The sequence below is a fragment of the Mastigoproctus giganteus genome, chromosome 6 (assembly GCF_048544385.1).
Source record: "Mastigoproctus giganteus isolate SK-2022 chromosome 6, ASM4854438v1, whole genome shotgun sequence".
Classification (NCBI taxonomy): Eukaryota; Metazoa; Arthropoda; class Arachnida; order Uropygi; family Thelyphonidae; genus Mastigoproctus; species Mastigoproctus giganteus.
Genome location: NC_143580.1, coordinates 162,007,717 through 162,028,493, shown reverse-complemented (window position 1 = coordinate 162,028,493; position 20,777 = coordinate 162,007,717). Strand labels below are relative to the sequence as shown.

Genomic DNA, 20,777 nt, shown 5'->3' with positions numbered 1-20,777 from the left:
CCCATTATAAGACTCTCTGATTTACTGGCCCACTCTATTTCTCCGAACAGTTTCTTATTATACTCATCAGAGTCATTAGGCCTATAGCACACTCCTACTCTCAATTTTGATCTCCCAATGCTTATGTCACACCAAACTGACTCGACACTGCACTGTCCAGCGATGTCGACTGGCTTCACTTCCTTGGATTTTATGTGTTTTTTAACTAATAGCATAACCCCTCCTCCCTTCCTATCCTGTCTATCCTTTCTGTAGACATTGTACTCCCCAAATTCCAGTTCTGCATTTCTTATATCTGTGTGACACCACGTCTCTGAAATCCCCACAATATCTGCCTTTGATGTTTTGAGCAATACCTCAAATTCATCAAATTTATTTACTAAACTCCTAGCATTGGTGTACACACAAGTATACATGCACCTGTTCTTTTTCTTAGCTACCCTAACACAACCCATGTGTTTACTTGTACCCCAATGATTCCCAGCAGTCTCTGAAATATCCTGCATCTTATTTTCCAGGCTGCGGCTCATTCCAATAGAAGCAGTGCAAGAATCACTTTCACCTCTGCCAGTGGCTACTGTTAATCTATTAGTCCTTGTATCCCCCCAATCTAGCAGTTTTCCGACCCACCTAACATTGCCTCGATAGCATCAGCAAACATTCTTGCACCCTTTCTATTTAAGTGTATCCCATCCCTGTAGAAGCAGTCTCTCCTGTTAACAAGTACAGACCAGGCTGAAAAAAATTCTACCCCTTGAGCCCTGCACAATCTTTCCAGGGCCGAATTGATTGACAGGGCTCTCATCATATACTCCCTCCTATCGTGTCTGGGCAGAATTGCAGACACTTTCAATTTCAACCCTAATTCACGGCTTTTTTTCATCAGTGACCTGTACTTGTCAAGTAATTCCGCCGGTCTCCTACTCTTAATGTCATTAGTGCCAACGTGTACAACTATATCACCTTTTGTGCCCTTAAAAGATGATATCCGCTCTACAACGTCATCAACTTTTGCCCCTGGCAGACATACCCTGGTCCTATTCCACCTATCCTTTTTACAAAGCATGTTTCCCGTTTCCCTGACAATAGAGTCACCAACAACTACTAGTTCCTTTGGGACCAGCGCATTCTGCCTTGGGGGTTGCCGCTGTGTTCCGCGATGACCAAGTGCAAGCTCTGGCATTGGTGTGGGCAGCTGAGAGCTTGATGGGCCCCTCACTTGTAATCCTTCGAGGGCATCCACCCTATCCTTCAAGCTCTCATATAGGCCCATAACAACGCTGAGTTGTCGCCTTATCTCCTTACACTCCTTGCATCGCACACACACAAAGACATCCCCCATGGCAGTATCATGTCCCATACTTGACTGCTCCGCAAACATCAAGCAAATAGTGCATCTTACAAGGCTGTGATTCAGAGGACAACTGCCCCCCTCAGTTCTCCCCCGGGCCACAGCATTCCCATTAGCTTGAGCCCTTTGCTTTGCTGCTCTGGTTTGAGTCATGATTTAGATTTACTTTCAATAAAATTTCAATTTCTGTACAAAATTAAATCCTAAACTTGTATCCAAACACAGTTATAACGCTATATTTATGTTTCAGTAACGAGTGTTATCTACGAAATATTTACGTTTCAGTAACGAGTGTTATCTGCGAAATCCCTTTATATAACTTTCGTATCAAGTTATGTATTAATTATTTGTTTTTACTAATTATTTATGTTACGTAACCTAAGTGGTTATATGTATAATTAATTATGTTAAATATAATTAATTATATTACGTTTGTAATCTAAGTCGTTATATGTATTTATTTAAACGTACAATTTAACTGCTAACGAAGTTCAACTAACGCTATCTAGTACGGTATATCGTATCACAAAGGCGGGAAAATTACGAACGGTTAGCGGAGTTGAAACACGTGGAAACCTTTACCGATATTTTTATGCAATTACAAGGCCGAGTAAAGAATAAATACACCAAATTAATCAGAAAATCACAAAATAATGTTATACTACTAAATTTAAATCAAAAGTTTTAGAAAAACAATAATTTCAAATCAATAAATAAGAAAAATCCACTTAGGGCTTTGAAACGACCGTCTCTAGTAGCCTCGTCAGCAGACTCATCATATGGATGCCCCTTTTTTCCAAGAAATGATAAGACTAAACATGAGTCTTATCATTTCTTATCATGATCATCAAAAGCAAACTGCTCCCTCTTACAAGAAACAGACAGAATAATCTTCCCTCTCTAAAACCACATTGTACAATGGAATTGCAGAGTTTTGCAATGAAGCACATTGTAGAATGGAATTGCAGAGTTTTGAACAGTAATTCCGATGACATATAATTTGATCTCACGATATAATCCTGTAGCCTTTTGTTTGCAAGGGATTTACTTAAATCCACAGGTAACTTATTCGATTAAATATTATACTGCCTATAGAAAAGATAGAATTTCTTCAAGCCATGCACATGAAGGAGTTGCAATTCTAGTGGATTGTAAATTTCCAGCAAGAAACATACCGCTTCAGACCCACTTAGAAGCTGTTGCAATTCGTGTAGCAATGGGACAACAATAACTCTAGTCTCATTATACCTTCCACCTAACAATATTTACATGTTGAAAGAATTAGAAGATCTTGTAAAACAAATACCATCTCCTATTTGTCTTCTTGGTGACTTAAATGCACATCATCCACAATGGGGATCGGTTCACATGGATAATAGAGGGTACTTACTAGAAAAGCTCAGAGACCAATTGAGCCTAACATTGCTGAACACTGGTCATAACACCTACATTCATCTCTCCACGGAATCTATGTCAGCAATTGACTTATCTATTTGTTCCCCTGAGTTACTTCCTATTATAGACTGGACGGTTTTAAATGATCTGCACAACAGTGATCATTTCCCAATTATCTGCAGAATTCAAATAATGGCAGGCACCTTGCCTTGATCATCGAATATTATGGAAATTCTCCAAAGCAGATTGGGAAAAAGTATTCTGTCTCCATCTCCTTTGATAGCATTGATAATAGAGGATAATAGATAATAGCATTGATGATGTCACTGAGCATATTACTAAACAAATACCACAGTCTTCTGCCTTGAAACACAGAAACCTTAAACACTGGTGGAATGACGCTTGTACCATAGCGAAAAAGGGAAAAAAATAAAGACTGGAATCTGTTCCGTAAGTTTCTGACCCCCGACAACTTAATACAGTTTAAAAGGCTTAAGGCAAAAGCACAACAAATTAGAAGACAAGCCAAAAAAGAATCATGGATACAATTTGCCTCCTCTATCACAAAAGACACTAGCAGTAAAATTATTTGAAAAAAAATTCGACAACTAAACGGCAAATATTTACCGGTTTCTGCTCCAATTTTAACCAAAAACGGACAAGAAATAGCTAATGAGCTTGCAAAGACATTTCTCTGAAATGTCCGCCACTACAGCTTATGATGTTTCCTTTCTACAAATCAAAGCCATAGCAGAAAAATATAAGATAAATTTCCAAACTACCCAGTCTCTAGCCTACAATCAACCTTTTTGTCTCTTTGAACTCCAAACAGCATTAAAAAGATCACCTAATAGTGCTGCTGGAGCTGATGGAAACTTTTATGTAATGCTGAAACATCTAAATAATATAGCTTTGAATTTGCTAATAACTTTCTTTAATCGGATCTTTCTTGAAGGCACATATCTCTCTACCTGGCATCACTCCATTATTTTAGCCTTTACCAAACCTGGAAAGGATCAATCACTCACAAAATTACCAACCAATCTTCCTCACCAGTTGTCTAGGTAAAACTCTAGACAGGATGATACACTGGCGACTTACCTGGGTTCTTAAAACTGAAAAGCTGCTAAACATCAATCAGTTTGAATTCCGATAAAATAGAACCACTTTGGATGTCAAAAGCCTTTTCAATATCCAAACTTACCATTTCATTTTTCATTTTTCACATAAGCATTACATATTGAAAAGGCTTTTGACACAACCTGGAGCTATGGCATATTGCACGAACTTTATTCCCTAGGATTGGGGGGAGATTTACCGAAATTTATTCAAAACTTTCTCCAAAACAGAACTTTTCAGGTTCATTATCAAACAGTACTTTCTCGTATCTATACCCAAGAAGAAGGTGTCCCACAAGGGTCAGTACTTAGTGCTACTCTTTTTTTCACTTAGGCTGAACACCATAACTCAGAACATTCCCAACACTGTAGAACTATATATGTATGCTGATGATCTGACTATATCTTGCAGTTCAATAAATATTCATACTATTGAAAGATAGCTGCAACTCTCCATAATAAGCTAGAAATATGGACACAGCAGAATGGATATTGTCTGTCAGAACAAAAAACAGTTGCAATTCACTTCTGCAAAAAATGCAAGCTGCATCCAGAACAGATCTTCAGCTAAAGAACCACCTGATACCGCTCACCAGTAATCTTCATTTCCTAGGTTTAATGTTGGACACCAAACTTAACTTTGTTTCTCACATAGCATATCTCCGAACTGTTTGTTTAAAGAAACTAAATATTCTTCGATCCATTTCTGCCACGAATTAGGGTGCCAATAGATGCTCTCTTCTACATCTGTATCGTACTCTTATCAAGTCTCGCTTAGATTATGGAGCTATTGTCTATGACTCGGCTAGGAAAAATGCACTAACCAGACTGAACACCATCCAACACAGTACCCTTCGTACTGCGCTAGGAGCCTTTAGAACATCCCCTGTCCAGAGTCTGTATGTAGAGGCATATGAACCTCCACTTCACCTTAGAAGGAAAATGCTGCTCCTTAATTATGCAGCAAAATTCAAAGCCTCCCATCCCATCCTGTTTGACCATTGCTTCTCAATCCTGATTGGATTACATTCTATAACAGCAAAGTACTGAAAATAGACCCACTAGTATTCGATTAAAAGAATTGATACATGACTGGGACATAAATTGCTTCAAGAGAATGATGTACCTGATCCACCACAGTCTGTAACTCTCCCTCACCGTGATACCTATTTTCAGGAATTGGGAAAGAAATCTCTGGCAGATGAAAGTATTAAACAGCTTCATAAAGACCATGCCCTCAACAATGCTCAACACTGTATAATATATAAGATGGTTTGAAAACAGACCCTTCTGTTGGTGCGGGGGCTGTCTTTTCCTCTTTTACACTTTCTATATCGCTACCACTTTAGTGTAGCAGTTACACTGCAGAATTATGTGCAATAAAATTATCTTTAGAAAATATAAACCCTTTCCACAATACTAGCAGTATAATATACACAGATCCACGAGTGCAGTGTCTGCATTAGACAATAAATTTTCAATATCGCATCCCATCAGAAAACAAATTTTTTCCTGCTTATATCACCTATGAAGTAAGAATCATGCAGTGATATTTTGCTGGATCTCAGGGCATTCTGGTATCACAGGCAATGAGAGCAGAGCAGGCAACCAAACAACCAATCAGTACAATACCATCACATTACTAAGTACCATATATAGATTATTTGAAGCACATTAAAAAATTTTATACATTTCAGTGGTCTGAAATCTTGGAGGTCACAAACAAAACAAATTGCTCGAAATCAAAGAGGAACCAGCGCTATGGAAATCTGGCTTCAGGCAAAACAGACAGGAAGAGGTTGTTCTAACAAGATTACGCATAGGGCATACACGTCCAACCCATATACAGGGTGTCTCAAAAATACACTGCATAACTTCAGGAATGAGTTCCTCATATGTAGACAACAATATTTTATATCAACATAGTTCTGGAAATGCTTGGTTCCCGAGTTATTAATTGGAATGTCTTATCTCCCACAGGTGATTTCCTTCATCACAAGGTACTGACACAATCTGGTGGTTTTCCATTCCCACCATGTACTCAAATCAGGAGCAAGCGGATATGCACTTTATGTACAGTTTGGTGGATGGCAATGCTCTGGAGGCTCGTCTTTTGTACCACGAAAGGTTCTCAGAACGAAGATGTCCAGACAGAAAAATGTTTGAAGGTATCCATTGCCGCCTTTGTGAACATGGGACCTTTACACCTCGTGCTGCCGACAGAGGATGACCAAGATCTACGACTCCTGAAGTAGAGGAGGAGATTTTGGATGTTGTGCATGCTTGTTGTGGGGCCATTTAAAGTCATTGGTGTATTCAACTCTGGTAACTGATGTGGAAACTCTCCGCAATTGAATTGTGGCAGGTTGTGAGACAATACGAAACATTCCAGGAATTTGGCATCGTCTTTGCGAGTCCGTGAGACATTGATGTGATTCCTTTATTCAGGTAGAAGGTGGATATTTTGAACAATTACTGTAAGGTGATGTGAACAGTTAAGTGTCATAGACAGACTTTCAAAACTCAGAAACCAAGCATTTCCGGAACTATGTTGATATAAAATATTTTTATTGTCTACATATGAGGAACTCATTCCTGAAGTTATGCCATGTATTTTTGAGACACCCTGTATATCTACTCAAGGAGGATGTCCTACCTCAATGTGGTAAAATACAATGCACGCAGTCCACCTGACGATAAGTCACTTGACGATAAGTGGTAAAGTACAATGCACGCATTGTACTTTACCACTTATCGTCAAGTATACTCTTAGATTGTAAGGTACTATTCCTATTTCCGAAAAAAATACTTTCCTTTCATTGTCTCGACTGAAAGAGCCTCTATCATTCGCCCATATTATTGGAAACAATGCGAATTTAAATGAACTATTTACCTTTCTTAAACAGATACGGATATATGATTTTCTATGATGACAAATTGAACCGAATTTTTATATAAAAACATGTCATAGGAATAGGCACATTAGGCCCCAGTTACCCTTGTGCCCAAAAAACCCCCAATATATATTACAAAGTTTATATATTACAAATCCCCAATACCATGGAGATTTGTAATATATAAACCTTGCAATGAGGTCACCTGAGATAACGCCATGTATACAAGTTTCTGTTGATGATCTTTCTCATAATTATGTACAACTTTATTGATGGTCCCTTCTTGAGATTTATGTATAGTCAAAGCACAAGCAGATACTAAAGGAAATTGTGTACGTCTGCATGTTAATTTCCTTATGTTCTTGAATGGAATCGTAGTTGATCGATTTATAATAGGTACAGATTGACTAGGTAAATGTTTATCTTTTGCATATTGTTTATAATGGGATTTAAGGTTATGTTCTATTTTTGACTCAGGAAATTTCATCCATACTAGTTTAACTGTTTTGTTGTCCTCAGATTCAAAATATACTAAAGTACCAAGTGCACCATTTACCAATCCATCGACCACATCTATATTTGTAATAATCATTTACGCTTTTCTTTTCAATAATGGTAGAATGTATGGAAATCCTGCAGTTTCAGTCACTGACATTTTATGAATTTTATTTCACATACTTGCTAATTGTTCTTCAGAATGAATTCCTTGGTATAAAAAAACCACTTCATGGGTTTCATCTGCGACTAAAGCATTTGTATTTTAGGCATTTACATCGCTATTTCTTAAAAAATAGGCTAATCCCTTATGGACATAAATTAGTAGCATCTTCTCTGGTAACAAATCTTGATTCTATAATTTTAAGTTCATCTGATAATAACGCCTATTTTTGTAAGAATTTTAGAAAAAGTACTATCGGACTGTTGAACAACTTGTACTAATTCATGAAATTGTAGTGAATGCCATAATTCTGAAGCAATCAGTGAGTTCTTCAGGCATTTATATATAGGTGTAGCACGCACTAGAGGAAATTGCTGTAAATCTCCAATGAAGTATATATTCATACCCCTAAATGGCATTTCACGAACGCCAGTTATCTGCTTTAAATGCATATCTATAATCGATAATAGTTCTGCATTGATCATACTAACTTCATTGATTATAATTGTATATACATGTTGAAATGCAGTTCTTTATTGTTGAAGAATTTCATTACTAAGTTGAAGATTATTTGATAGACATATACGGAAAGCAGAATGCACTGTTGTACCATCGATTGCCAAAACGACGTTACCCATGGAGGCACAAATAATGTGCGTTGTGAATATGTGATACATTACAAAAGTGATTATACGTTTCCATCAATAATTTAAGAGTAAATGTCTTTGCATAGCCAGCAGGTTCAGTGAGAAATACTTGTATCGGCTGATGTATCTGATTATGAATTTTACGATAGATAGCTTCAAGTAACAATGCACATTGTTCTTTATTAGTACTACTCATCAAGCAATAGTATTCTTCAGATGGTAAGACATTCTCTTGCTTCGTAACAACATGATAATTTATCCATCATCGCCATTCTCATCTCCTCATCAATAGTTTTCTTGTTGGTAAAGAAATCATCATCAATTTCTTCAATTATTCATTTCAATTTATTCATTATTCATTTTTTCCCGCTGTCTGTCCATTTTCGTCATTCTCATCAAGTTTGATAGAAAATTGCTTACAAATTGCTAGCATCTTTTCAATATATAGATTCGAACTCTTCTGATAATAATATCAGATTCAAACTCTTTTCTTCTCATGGTAATTATCTCTTTGTTGGTTTCATAAAGTTCAAAATATTTATTTTCATTCAAAATTTCATTCTCCTCATTGATAAATGATATGTGTGAAGTTACCATTTCATGTATATGTTCACGAAGACTTAGTTTTATAATTCTGATACCGAATTATTTTAGGAAATTGGCTTTTCACCCATTTCCTTTTCGATAATGAGCAGTAAATTGTGCAAGGGTTATATCTTTTAATGTTTTGACCCAATTTTCATATTTATAGTAGATTCAACCCATATTTATTTCATATTTCATATTTATATCAAAAATACTATCTTTCCATATATCCAGAGACTCACTATCAACTTGTTGTTCATCCAATTCGGCTTTTGATTTACGTAATTTCTGATGCTCATGTGGCCATACTGTTGGCATGTATTCAATCGCTCTTGTAGACATGGACATTGGGTATCGTAACAAATACCAAGCTGCCTCTTGTGAACTCATCTCCACAGAATTCAATACAGCTACACTTAATGCTTGTGTTAGATCAGTTATATCTATATCAGGATATTCTTCTTGTAGCTCTATAAGTTTCCATTACAGGTTGCTTATTCCTCTGTTAGTTTTATTCACATATTCAATTACATATGCTGCACATGAATATTCTTCTATGATAAATTGTAAATCCGAATTAGACTTGAGCACTCCTAAAATCCAAGGATTGTAATTATTCATAAATTTCTCTTCTATCTTGCATTTAAGAAACACATGGTCTTTTGATACCAGCCCTCAAAATATTTAGATATTTTTATTTTGATTGGCATTGATTTGATTTAAGGAATTCTTTGAAATTAACATGATTATCCAATTCTAACGATATTTATATATAGGTTTAAGAGGATTAAAAGGATAAGCTAATCTTTGATTGTCATCTGTGGCCATCGGTATCAATATACGAGTTTGCAACATTGGCCAAAAAGGTGCTTCAAATCGACATTTGCGTCGGTTTGCGTTATTATTTTTATAACAAGTAAAAGTATGTTTATGTTGCTGTAAATTTGAATAATCTGAAGTTTTCTCTATAGAATGTAATGCATCTATCATTTGGATTGCTTCTTCCATCCCACCTTTTTGGCTTCTATAATTCCTGCTCTCTCTTTCAAAGAGCAGTCGGAACATGTGCTGTTACCACTCAACATCCTTTTACTGTTCAGTTTCAAATTCACAGAACCAACTTTTGTTCTTCCTCATTTGTTCATTCAACTTTCGTTTTCTGGAACAACCATCCCGCATAAGTATTTCATGGTAATTACAATCTGTAGAAGTTCAAATCTAATGTCAACAAATATCTTCTTTCATCCTCTCAACTTTTTACCCATGCTTGGTACTAAGTACTATAGGTCAAAATACATCTTGTTTGATGTTTTCATAAAAAAAAAAAAAAAGATAAAAAGTGCAATGATAAGAGTGAGGAGTGAATTGATGAAAAAGCTAAAGCTAAAAAGGAAGTAAGACAGGAATGCTTACTTTCATCTGGATTGTTCAATGCGTTTGCCAAAGTAACAATAAAACTGGTACTTGGGAATAAGAAGTGAGGGCTAAAATAGGTGAAAAGTACATACATGCTATTAAGTTTGCATACAATCAGGCCATACCTCACAGGGTGCCCTGCTATGCTGCAAAAATAATCAGAAGACTAAATAAGAAAGCACTGAAGTATGAAATGAAGATAAACATGATGAAAACAAAAGCAATGATGATTGGTAAAAGGTCAGTTCACTTCTGAATTGAGATCGATGGAGTAAGAGTAGAACAGGTAGATCACTTGAGGTATCTGGGGCAGTTATTTTTCACAGGACATTTCATGTCAAACAGATTCAAACCAGAATTGAAATGGTAGAACAATCTTTCAAGAATACACTGTTGATTTCACAGATGTCACAGGAAATTAGGAAGAAGATAATAAAGACATATGCAGCAGGGACATGGATTCTTATAGAGAAAAAAAGAGACTTGAAGCCTTTGAGATGTGGTGCTGGTGCAGGATGGAAAAAAAAATTAAATGGACTGAAAAATTGTCAAATGTGGAAGTATTAAGACATGCCCAAGAACAAACAAAAATTCAAAAACAAAAAAGGGTTATAATTTTGTACTGAATTGGAATCATGACTCAGACCAGAGCAGCAAAGCAAAAGGCTCAAGCCAAATGGAGTGCTGTGTTCAGGGGAGACCTGAGGGGGGCACTTGCCCTCTGAATCACAGCCTTTTAAAATGCACTGCTTGCTTGATATTTATGGAGCAATCAGGTCCGGGACATGATATTGCCAAGGGGGATGTCTTTGTGTGCGTGCGATGTAAGGAGTGTGAGGAAATGAGGTGACAACTCAGCACTGTTATGGGCCTATATGAGAGCTTGAAGGACAGGGTGGATGCCCTAAAAGGATCTAAATTGAGGGGCCCATCAAGCTCTCAGCTGCCCACATAAATGCCAGAGCAATCACTTGATTATCACGCAACACAGCGGCAACCCCCAAGGCAGAATGCACTAGTCCCACAGGAACTAGTAGTTGTTTGTGACTCTATTGTCAGGGAAACGGGGAACATGCTATGTAAAAAAGATAGGTGGAACAGGACTAGGGTATGTCTGCCAGGGACAAAGGTTGATGACGTTGTAGAGCAGATATCATCTTTTAAGGGCACAAAGGGTAATATTGTTTTACACGTTGGCACTAATGATATTAAGAGTAGGAGACCAGCAGAATTACTTAACAAGTACAGGTCACCGTTGAAGAAAAGCCGTGAATTAGGGTTGAATTTGAAAGTGTCTGCAATTCTGCCCAGACACGATAGGACGGAGTATATGATGAGAGCCTTGTCGATCAATTCGGCCCTGGAAAGATTGTGCAAGGCTCAAGGGGTAGAATTTTTATCAGCCTGGTCTGTGCTTGTTAACAGGCGAGACTGCTTCTACAGAGATGGGATACATGTAAATAGAAAGGGTGCAAGAATATTTGCTGATGCTATCGAGGCAGTGTTAGATGGGTTGGAAAACTGCTAGTTTGGAGGGGGGGATACAAGGACTAATAGATTAACAGTAGCCACTGGCAGAGGTGAAAGTGATGCTTGGAATGAGTAGCAGCCTGGAAAACAAGACGCAGGGTATTTCAGAGACTGCTGGGAATCATTGTGGTACAAGTAAACAAATGGGTTGTGTTAGGGTAGCTAAGAATAGGAACAGGTGCATGTATACTTGCATGTACAACAATGCTAGGAGTTTGGTAAATAAATTTGATGATTTTGAGATATTGCTCAGAACATCAAAGGCAGATATTGTTGGGATATCAGAGACATGGTTTCACACATATAAAAGGAATGCAGAACTGGAATTTGGGGAATACACATTGTACTCCCCAGGAATTTGTCTAATTTGTCTTCCTAACTTGTCTGTCCAGGAAGGATAGACAAGTTAGGAAGGGAGGAGGGGGTTATACTACCATCAGGGGGTAAGGGAAGCGTTTTTGCTTTCGTAAAGGTGAATACGGTGGTCTGAGACAGTATTAGTTAAACACATAAAATCCAAGGAAGTGAAGCCAGTCGACATCGCTGGACAGTGCAGTGTTGAGTCAGTTTGGTGTGACATAAGCATTGGGTGATCAAAATTGAGAGTAGGAGTGTTGTTATAGGCCTAATGACTTTAATGAGTATAATAAGGGACTGTACAGGGAAATAGAGTGGGCCAGTAAATCAGAGAGTCTTATAATGGGGGATTTTAATTTCCCAGATATTGACTGGAATTTGTGGGTTGGTCACTCACACACTAGCAAGGCTTTTGTGGATTTATTGGATGATAGTTTTCTATATCAGCATGTTCAGGAGGCAACTAGAGGGAGTAATACTCTTGATCTGATTATCAGTAGTGATTCTTCATGCATTAAGAATTTGCAGATATAGGAACCACTAGGTGGCAGTGATCACAGTGTGATTAAGTGGGATTTACTCAAAGAGGTAACTACCATCAGGGGTCAAGGGAAGGGTTTTTGCTTTCGTAAAGGTGACTACGGTGGTCTGAGACAGTATTTAAATTCTGATTATGTTACCAACAGCAAATTCAAAATGGGAAGCATTCAAAGAAATTATCTTGGAAGCTACTAGGTTTTACATACAAACTAAGAAATATTGTTCAAGGTTTAGGCCTAAATGAAACATGTGGCAGAGAAGAAAAATGCATGGGATACATATAAATTAATGGGTGACATGGAAGCCTATGATAGATATAAGCTGGTGTGTAACCAAGTCACAAAGGAGATTAGGCAGGCAAAGGCAGATTATGAGAAATCCTTGGCAATGAATGCAAAGAAAAACAGAGTTCTTTACCTATGTAAACTCTAGAAGGAAAGGGATGAATCAGATTGGTCCACTGGATATTGATGGTTCAACTGTTGATGATCCTTCTCAGGTGGCTAACAAACTAAATGAGTATTTTGCATCTACATTCATTTATGAGGAGTTATTCAGGGAGGGGAATGCCAGAGGTGAGTTAAATTCTGGCAGTGAGCTGGATGATTTTGTAATAACTGAGAGGAAAGTGGAGGAGAAATTGTTGAAGATAAACATAAGAAAGGCACCCTGGGTGGATGGGATCTATCCAGTTATATTAAAGGAGGCAGCAAAGGAAGTAAGCAAACTCTTAGCCATAATTACGAGAACTTCTTTGGACTTAGGGGACCGATGGACTGGAGATGTGCAAATGTGACCCCAATTCACAAAGGAGGATCAAAGGGCAACACAAGTAATTATAGACCTTTTAGTTTAACTTCTGTTCCAAGAAAATTAATGGAGGCACTGGTTAAAGAAGCATTGCAGGATCATCTAGACAAGACTTCAGTTATAGCTCGGACACAGCATGGATTTGTTAAGAGAAAGTCTTGCCTGACCAATTTGATTGGATACTATGATGTGGTCACAAGAGGAACTGGATGCAGAGAATAACTTTGATATCATATATTTGGATCTTAGAAAGGCTTTTGATACTGTTGCACGTGGAAGACTGCTGCACAATTTGGAGCATTGTGGCATTGGAGGCAAATTGCTGCTATGGATAAAGGGATGGTTGAGTGGGAGAAGACAGAGAGTGGTAATCAATGGAAACTGCTCATCATGGACTAAAGTTATTAGTGGAGTCTCTCAGGGTTCAGTATTGGGTCCATTGTTGTTTTCTGTATTTATAAATGATATTCATGATGGTATATCAAATTTAATGTTGAAGTTTGCAGCTGTTATGAATGTTAGCAGGGTTGTTAAGGTCACTAATGACAGTATGCTGCTGCAACAGGATCCAGAAAAGTTGAGCAGATGGGCTGAGAGGTGGCAAATGAAGTTTAACATTGACAAATGTAAAGTACTACATATGGGAAGCAGCAACCCCAGAGTGACGTATCAACTCTGTGTTGTACTACACTGACAGTGGTAGAGAACGAAAAGGTCCTGAGGGTAATTGTGCAGGCAGATATGAAGTTTTCTGAGCAGTGCGGACGGTCTGTGAGAGTAGCTCATAATTTCTTGTCAATGATGTACAGGAATTTTTCTAGCAGAGATAAGAAGGTGATTATCCCTTTATATAAGGCAATGGTCAGGCCACACCTTGAGTATTGTATACAGGTCTGGAGGCCTCATTTTAAGAAGGATGTAGAGCTGTTGGAACGAGTACACAGAAGAGCAACAAGATTAGTGAATGGAACAAAGGGTTGCTCTTACGAAGAAAGGCTTAAATTTTTCAAATTACATTGTCTGGAGACTAGGCACCTGCGAGGTGATCTAATAGATGTATAAAGCCTTGAATGGTTTGAGCATGCTCAGTGCCGATGGAATTTTTCTTCTTTCTCAGAATAATCATTTGAGAGGGTATAAATTCAAATTGAGGAAAGACAGATGTAGATAGATGTGCGGAAGTTTGCCTTTAGCCAGCGGGTGGTTGGTTGGTGGTACAGACTTCCATCCTTTGTTGTGGAAGTTGATAGCCTAAATAAATTTAAGGCTGAGCTGGACAGGTACTTGGAACGAACGGAGGGGTGAAATGGGACCTTGTTTTTTTTTTTTTTTTTTTTTCTTTTGGCTGATGCTGCATAAGCTTGCTTTCTTGTATCACATGTCTCTACTAATGGTAATGCTAAGACAGAGAGCATTAGCAAGGACACATGATGCAAGGAAGCAAGCTCAGATAGCATCAGCCAAAAAAAAAAAAAAAACACACACCCACCCTTCTCATTTCACTTATCTACTTTTTCCAAATGTTTGTTTAGTTCTGCCTTGAATCTATTAAGCTATCAACTTCTACAACGACAGATGCAAGTTTGTTACAGAAATCAACCACCCACTGGCTAAAGGCAAACTTTCGCACATCTATCGTACAACCGTCTTTTCTCAATTTGAATTTATGCCCTCTCAAGTGATCGTTCTGAGCAAGAGGAAGAATCCCATCAGCATTGAGCATGCTCAAACCATTCAAGGCTTTATACACCTCAATCAGAGCAACTGTCAAAAGCAACTGTCTGTTCCAATCACTAATCTTGTTGCCCTTCTCTGTACTCATTCCAACAGCTCTACAACCCTCTTAAAATAAGGCCTCCAGACCTGTATACAGTACTCAAGGTGTGGACTGACCATTGCCTTATACAAGTATATAACAAATATATAACAAGAAATAATACACTCCAACCCTACTCTTTCTCTCCCTGCCTGTGCATTTTAATCTCCCATAATTACCACACTCATTCCTAGAATGACGCTTTCCAGCTGTTCCTCAAATTTGATCTTCTCACTGTCTTCTGCTCCTCATTGGGGAGCATAACCTTGTAGCACTACAGTCATATTTGTTTCTTCACACTCAAAAGTGGGTCTCATTATACATTTGTTGATTCCTTCCATGTCTTTGATTCTTGCATTTATTTCCTTGTTAACAATAATACCTACTCCGTCCCTGGATTTATCTTCTTCACCTTTCCAATATAATGTAGATCCTTCTCTCATATACTTCTTTCCCTCTTTCTTCCACTTAGTCTTACTCAAACCCCAAATATCCAATTTCTTTTCCTTCATCGCATCAATTAACTCCTCTCTTGCCTGTTAAAGAAAGTATATTCAGTGTTCCAATTCGCAGTTCGGTGTCCAAGCTATTTCGTTTACCATTATTTTCATTCTGGCTTTGACTCTACTGGTTTTTTGTAGCACTTTTTATCCACTGTCAGTTTGCTGAGCCTGTCAGCTGCTGCAGAGCTCCGTTAGCCAGTGACATACTGTATACAAATTTTTGAACAGTGACCTCACAAACAGAAACAAATGTTAAAATACTAGGTATACTTTTATGCCATTGGTAAAAAGCAGACCCATCACTTCGTCATTGCTGACACAGAATGTTCACAAGTTTGTTAAGATGTGGTAAGGTAAATTTGCAAAGTGGCCAGTTTTAGTTTCATTGTGCGTGAATGAACCGACATCATAATGCTGACCGAGGGCATAACAAGAAACAGTATCAAGAGATGACTGATTGATCGCACACATTCTCTGATTACCCAGCGAATAGCTGGAGGCTGCCACTAGGAGGAAAGGAATTTGTAATGATTTTAGTAGCTGGCCAAGTGCTATTTTTCTTCATTGATATCTGTTTGTATTTTGCTGTCATGGGTGTTGGGCCCAGGTGCCAAATGATTTGTTGCTTAGTTGGTCAAAACTTTATCATTGCGACTTGTTTGGTCTTCTGATAGTGCGGCTGGTTGTTTAGATCCCTGAACAACAAATTGTTTGAAGAGGCTCTTCCTCCTAGTGGTCTGGGCTGGGCAGCTGGGGTGATTGTTCCCTCAGCTGGCAGATAGAGCTTGTTTTGGATTGGTTCTTTTTGTAATTTCGTGTAATCAAAATTTTGATTTTGCGAGTGTTCTAGAAAGTCCTAGAGCATCATGCCAAGAACTAGGAAAAAGATTCTGGCTCCTCCAGTGGAAGAATCAGAAGAATCTTCGGAGGAAAGTTCGGAGTCGTCAATTGAAGTTACAGGAGAGGTCTCGAGTAGACCACCTGCAAGGAAAAGAATTCCAGATGGGAAGAGTTCAAGACAGAAGACACCTTTGGATTCACAGGAGAGTTCCTCGGAATTTGTACGGTGTATGTTAGAACCTACCACCTTGGAGAATTTAGATCATTATAGAAGTAAATTAAGGGCTTTTGTATCAACTTTAAGAAAGCCAAGTATACACGATCTAGATATTGTAATGGGATACTGGGACAAGATGGCTGAGCTGGTGCAGTCCTTAACTGTTCGAAATGTGTTCCTTGAGACTAAGTTGAACACCTTGACGGAGCAGAAAGAACAAGATGCGGCTGTTCAAAGATCATATGCAGAGGCTGTCAGTTCTAGTGAGGTAAAGTCCAAGAATAAAATGATTATAGTGAAGGCAAAGGCGGACAACTATAGTACTAGTGACCAAGTTAAGAGTGAGTTGATGGGACGAGTTGCCCCTGTCTTAACTGACGTCAAGATAGTATCAGTTCGACCTATAAGAAATAAAAGGGTAATGATCGAAACTGCTTCTGAAGTCGATGCTAAGAAAATTGAAGAGTGTACGGAGGTACAAAAGCTTGGGATGGAGGTTGAAAGGCCCCTTCGTCGATTACCAAGATTAGTAATTTTCGATGTTGATTCAGATGTAGATCGAGAGTCCCTAATAAAGGAATTGTGGGAAAGAAATTTGGTTGACGGATTTGTCAATAAAGACCAAGTTCTCTCCGAAATAAAAATACTTGCTAAAAATAAGGCAAGGAATTCTCCTGGGTATAATGTTGTGGTGGAGGTTTCCCCACGTGTAAGGAGATACCTTTTAAAATATTCAAGAGTGTTTTTGAATTGGAGCTCACACCGTGTTCGGGAGTTGTGGACACCGACACAATGTTACAAATGTATGGCGTATGGCCATGTGGCCCGGTACTGTGATGCGGGCGAGTTCTGCAGTCACTGTGCCGGGAGTGGTCATACCTTTAAGTCTTGTACGCAAAGAGCGGATGCTCCAAAATGTGTAAATTGCTGGAGGAGGAAGGTGCCTTCTGCACATGGTGCTAATGATCGAACTTGTCCAGAATATTTAAAGGCGGTAGATACTTTAAAGAGAAGAACTGAACAGGATTAGTTGGTATCATGTCGGGGTACCCCTTTTCCAGTAATTGTAGGAAGACTTCTCCCGGTTGGTGGCTGGGGGTCGTCGGTCACAGTAATGTCAGTGTTGGTGTTCATGGGGACTGGACCGGTGTGAGTAATGTATGATCAATTGTTAAAATGAAATTGAAAGATCAATTGTTATAATGAAATTGTAAGATCAATTGTTATTATTATTTAGTCTGACAGATACCAGACTGTGTTTCACTAGATAGGGCAACCTACCTCCTCGTGGTGGGGACGGAAACTCGTGGTGGGGGCGGAGATGCCGACTCCACCACGAGGCTAAAGGTTGTGCTATCTTTGATTTTTGTCATTAGTCAAGTTAGACTTTTGTAATTGTTTGATGTTTTTGTTAATTTGATTGACCAAGGTTGTTAACAAATAAAACAGTTATGATTGTAAGTGGCAGATGAGCTATGGCTCAGGTGGCCAATTGATTTAGCTTGATTAATGTAATGTCATGGGTGTTGCAGTGCTGCAGACCAAATGCCTAAAGGGAAATATTTTCTTTATGTGTCTAACACAGCAAGAATAGTAGGAAACTGCTAGTATCCAAAAAGCAGTACCAGTGTATGTTTCATAGTTTCATTCGTTACCTTCACCAACAGGATATCTTAGATCTCATTGATCGCTTGGCTGGATAAGCCTATTTCCAGTTTTAAGAAGGTATGTTAAGTGCAGGCAGTTTGCAGTATCCTCCCCCCCCCCCCCTCTCCTTTTCAAGGTCTTTATAAATGGAGGCCCTGGCCAACCAACAAAACATTTCTAAGCAGTCAGCTTAATGTGTATCAGAAACAAAAGTATAATAGGAAAACTTATATTTACTTCACCATAGAGGTCCACAGAAAACCACTGAATGTGGAATGTGTACTAATAAACATATCAAATCAACTCCCCTATGTCAAAAGCTGATGTGTACAGTGAAGGGCCACAATGCTTTTAATTGCATTACCTACAAGTTGGAACCTGAACTGCAGCAGATGAAACAAATTCTCAACAGTGGAAATTCATTTAGACTTCGTCATGAAAATATCCCACTCCCTCTCTTGTGAAACGTGGGATTAGAGAGTGTCATTTTCACTTTTCTGTATTACCAAGACTTAGTAGCAGCAGCATTACTAATATAACCTCACCTTTGCTAGGCAAATGTGCATCCAGGATTATCTAATCCAGGCAATCAGACCTCCCATTAATGCAGCACTTAATCGCAGTAACAGTCAGCAGAAAGAATGAATTTCTCACTGAAGATGACTGTAATCTTACAGGCTGAATTATTTTAGAGCAAATATGGTACCCTGCTGCTGAAGAAATCCATCAAACTTGGATTACAGCCCCATCTCTCATGGTGCTCAAGGAGATGGTCCATTCCCAAGCCACAGGGACATTAGGGAGCTTTGCTCTTTAATTGAGGCTTCACCAAAATGGTCACCGCTCACTGTAAATGCAAATCAGAAACTATGCAATAGTGCATACATTTCCTCTGGATTGTAAAGGGCGCTATAAAACTGCTAAGTTGAAATGGGCTATTCTTTATGAAATATTGAAGCTTCAGGGGAAAATGCAGAGAAAGCAAAATAATTAACCTGTCATGGCTGCCTGCTATAATGAGCCATATTGTGTAACTCTGTCCTGTGTGCAAGGGCTGGGAGATTTTTATTACACTGTCTTCTCCACCAGTGCAAATTTCAATTAAGGCAGGCTATAAACTCTCAGTACCTACCCTAGCCAGCAGTGCCACTTAGAGGCAGCCTCAGTGAATAAGACACATTTGTGTTCCAGGCACTACAAATCAAACACATGTTGACCAAGCTTGCTTGTTTGGCTAACTCTCAACTGGTCACATTGCATTCAAACCACCTTGTTCAATTCCTATGTAGGAGGGAAACCTAGCAAGAGACTTTGTGCTAAGTGGGAGAACCCAGTACCAAAGGAATCGCAAATTGATGCAGGTGAATTTCATGCATCAATAAATCCATTCTAATATGCCCTCACAAGGGAATGTAACAAGTGTGTCAGAGATTGTGTTTAACATCTTCAGCCCTCAATGAGATGTCTTTTATCACTTGGAAGCAGAAGGAGCTTGTTAATCAATTCATGATTGTCACTAAAATGATGCATCAGTTGGCACCCAAGAGTCACAGGGTTGTTAAAAGACACAATACACTGGTGTACTTTGTTAGCAATGGAAAATTGAAGTAAATTCTTTAAGCAATATCATCTCCCTCCCAACCAGAGGGGAGAGATGGTATTGTGACCCAGTTTATTATGTTGATTTCTAACTTGGTAAGTGTTATATATCAGACAGTTGGTATATCATAACCTGTGATGCCAAATTAGTAAACTCAAGACAATAGACTGGGAAATGTGGGGTGTGAGATGGAGTTAAGTTGCTTTCCGCATTATTAATTAAGGTTAGCTGTTCAGCAGTAAACAGTCTGAGCTTCTAGACCTGGAGCATCATAGCAAGAGGGGAGACTTCAAAGAGGTTTAGATGATACAACGTAACCCTGGCCCCAATATAAACAGAAACAGAGATACTCACTCTCCCCTTTCCCCCACCTTGGCTGATTCAGAAATATAAGCATATATTCCATGTTTAGGTTTTCCATCTTTGAACTCTAGTCTACAGTGGTGCCATTTACTCCTCACAAGCACCTATGGGCCCAATATCATCGCAAAGGATCACAGCCAGGATGGGTGCTGCCAACAAGATCCATTAAATGGCCTAGCTCTCAGTCATGGGACATTAGTGTCATTCAGAACAATTCTCATTCAATTACAACACCTACATCCACACTTCTTCCACAGCAAAGAATGACCATTTTCCTTTTTATACACCACTGCTTAAGAAAGTTGACTAACGTGAAATGTTTTGGTACTTTTTAACTTAAGCCACATGAAAGAGATCCTTAAAAGCAGGCCATAACAAATTACAGCATATTTAACTTGAAATTATTTAAAATTTTACCCATTTTTTGTATAAATTTTGTGAGCAGTTATCGTATCATTAATTTGATTTTTAAGTTTTGGTGAAGTATCAT

The 20,777-nt window shown here is 38.5% G+C and overlaps 1 protein-coding gene across 5 annotated transcripts in view; it reads left to right on the top strand.

Moving 5' to 3' along the window:
- LOC150084708 (golgin subfamily A member 5-like) overlaps positions 1-20,777 on the top strand; it is a 322,239-nt gene that overhangs the window by 136,925 nt on the left and 164,537 nt on the right. The window lies entirely within an intron of this gene.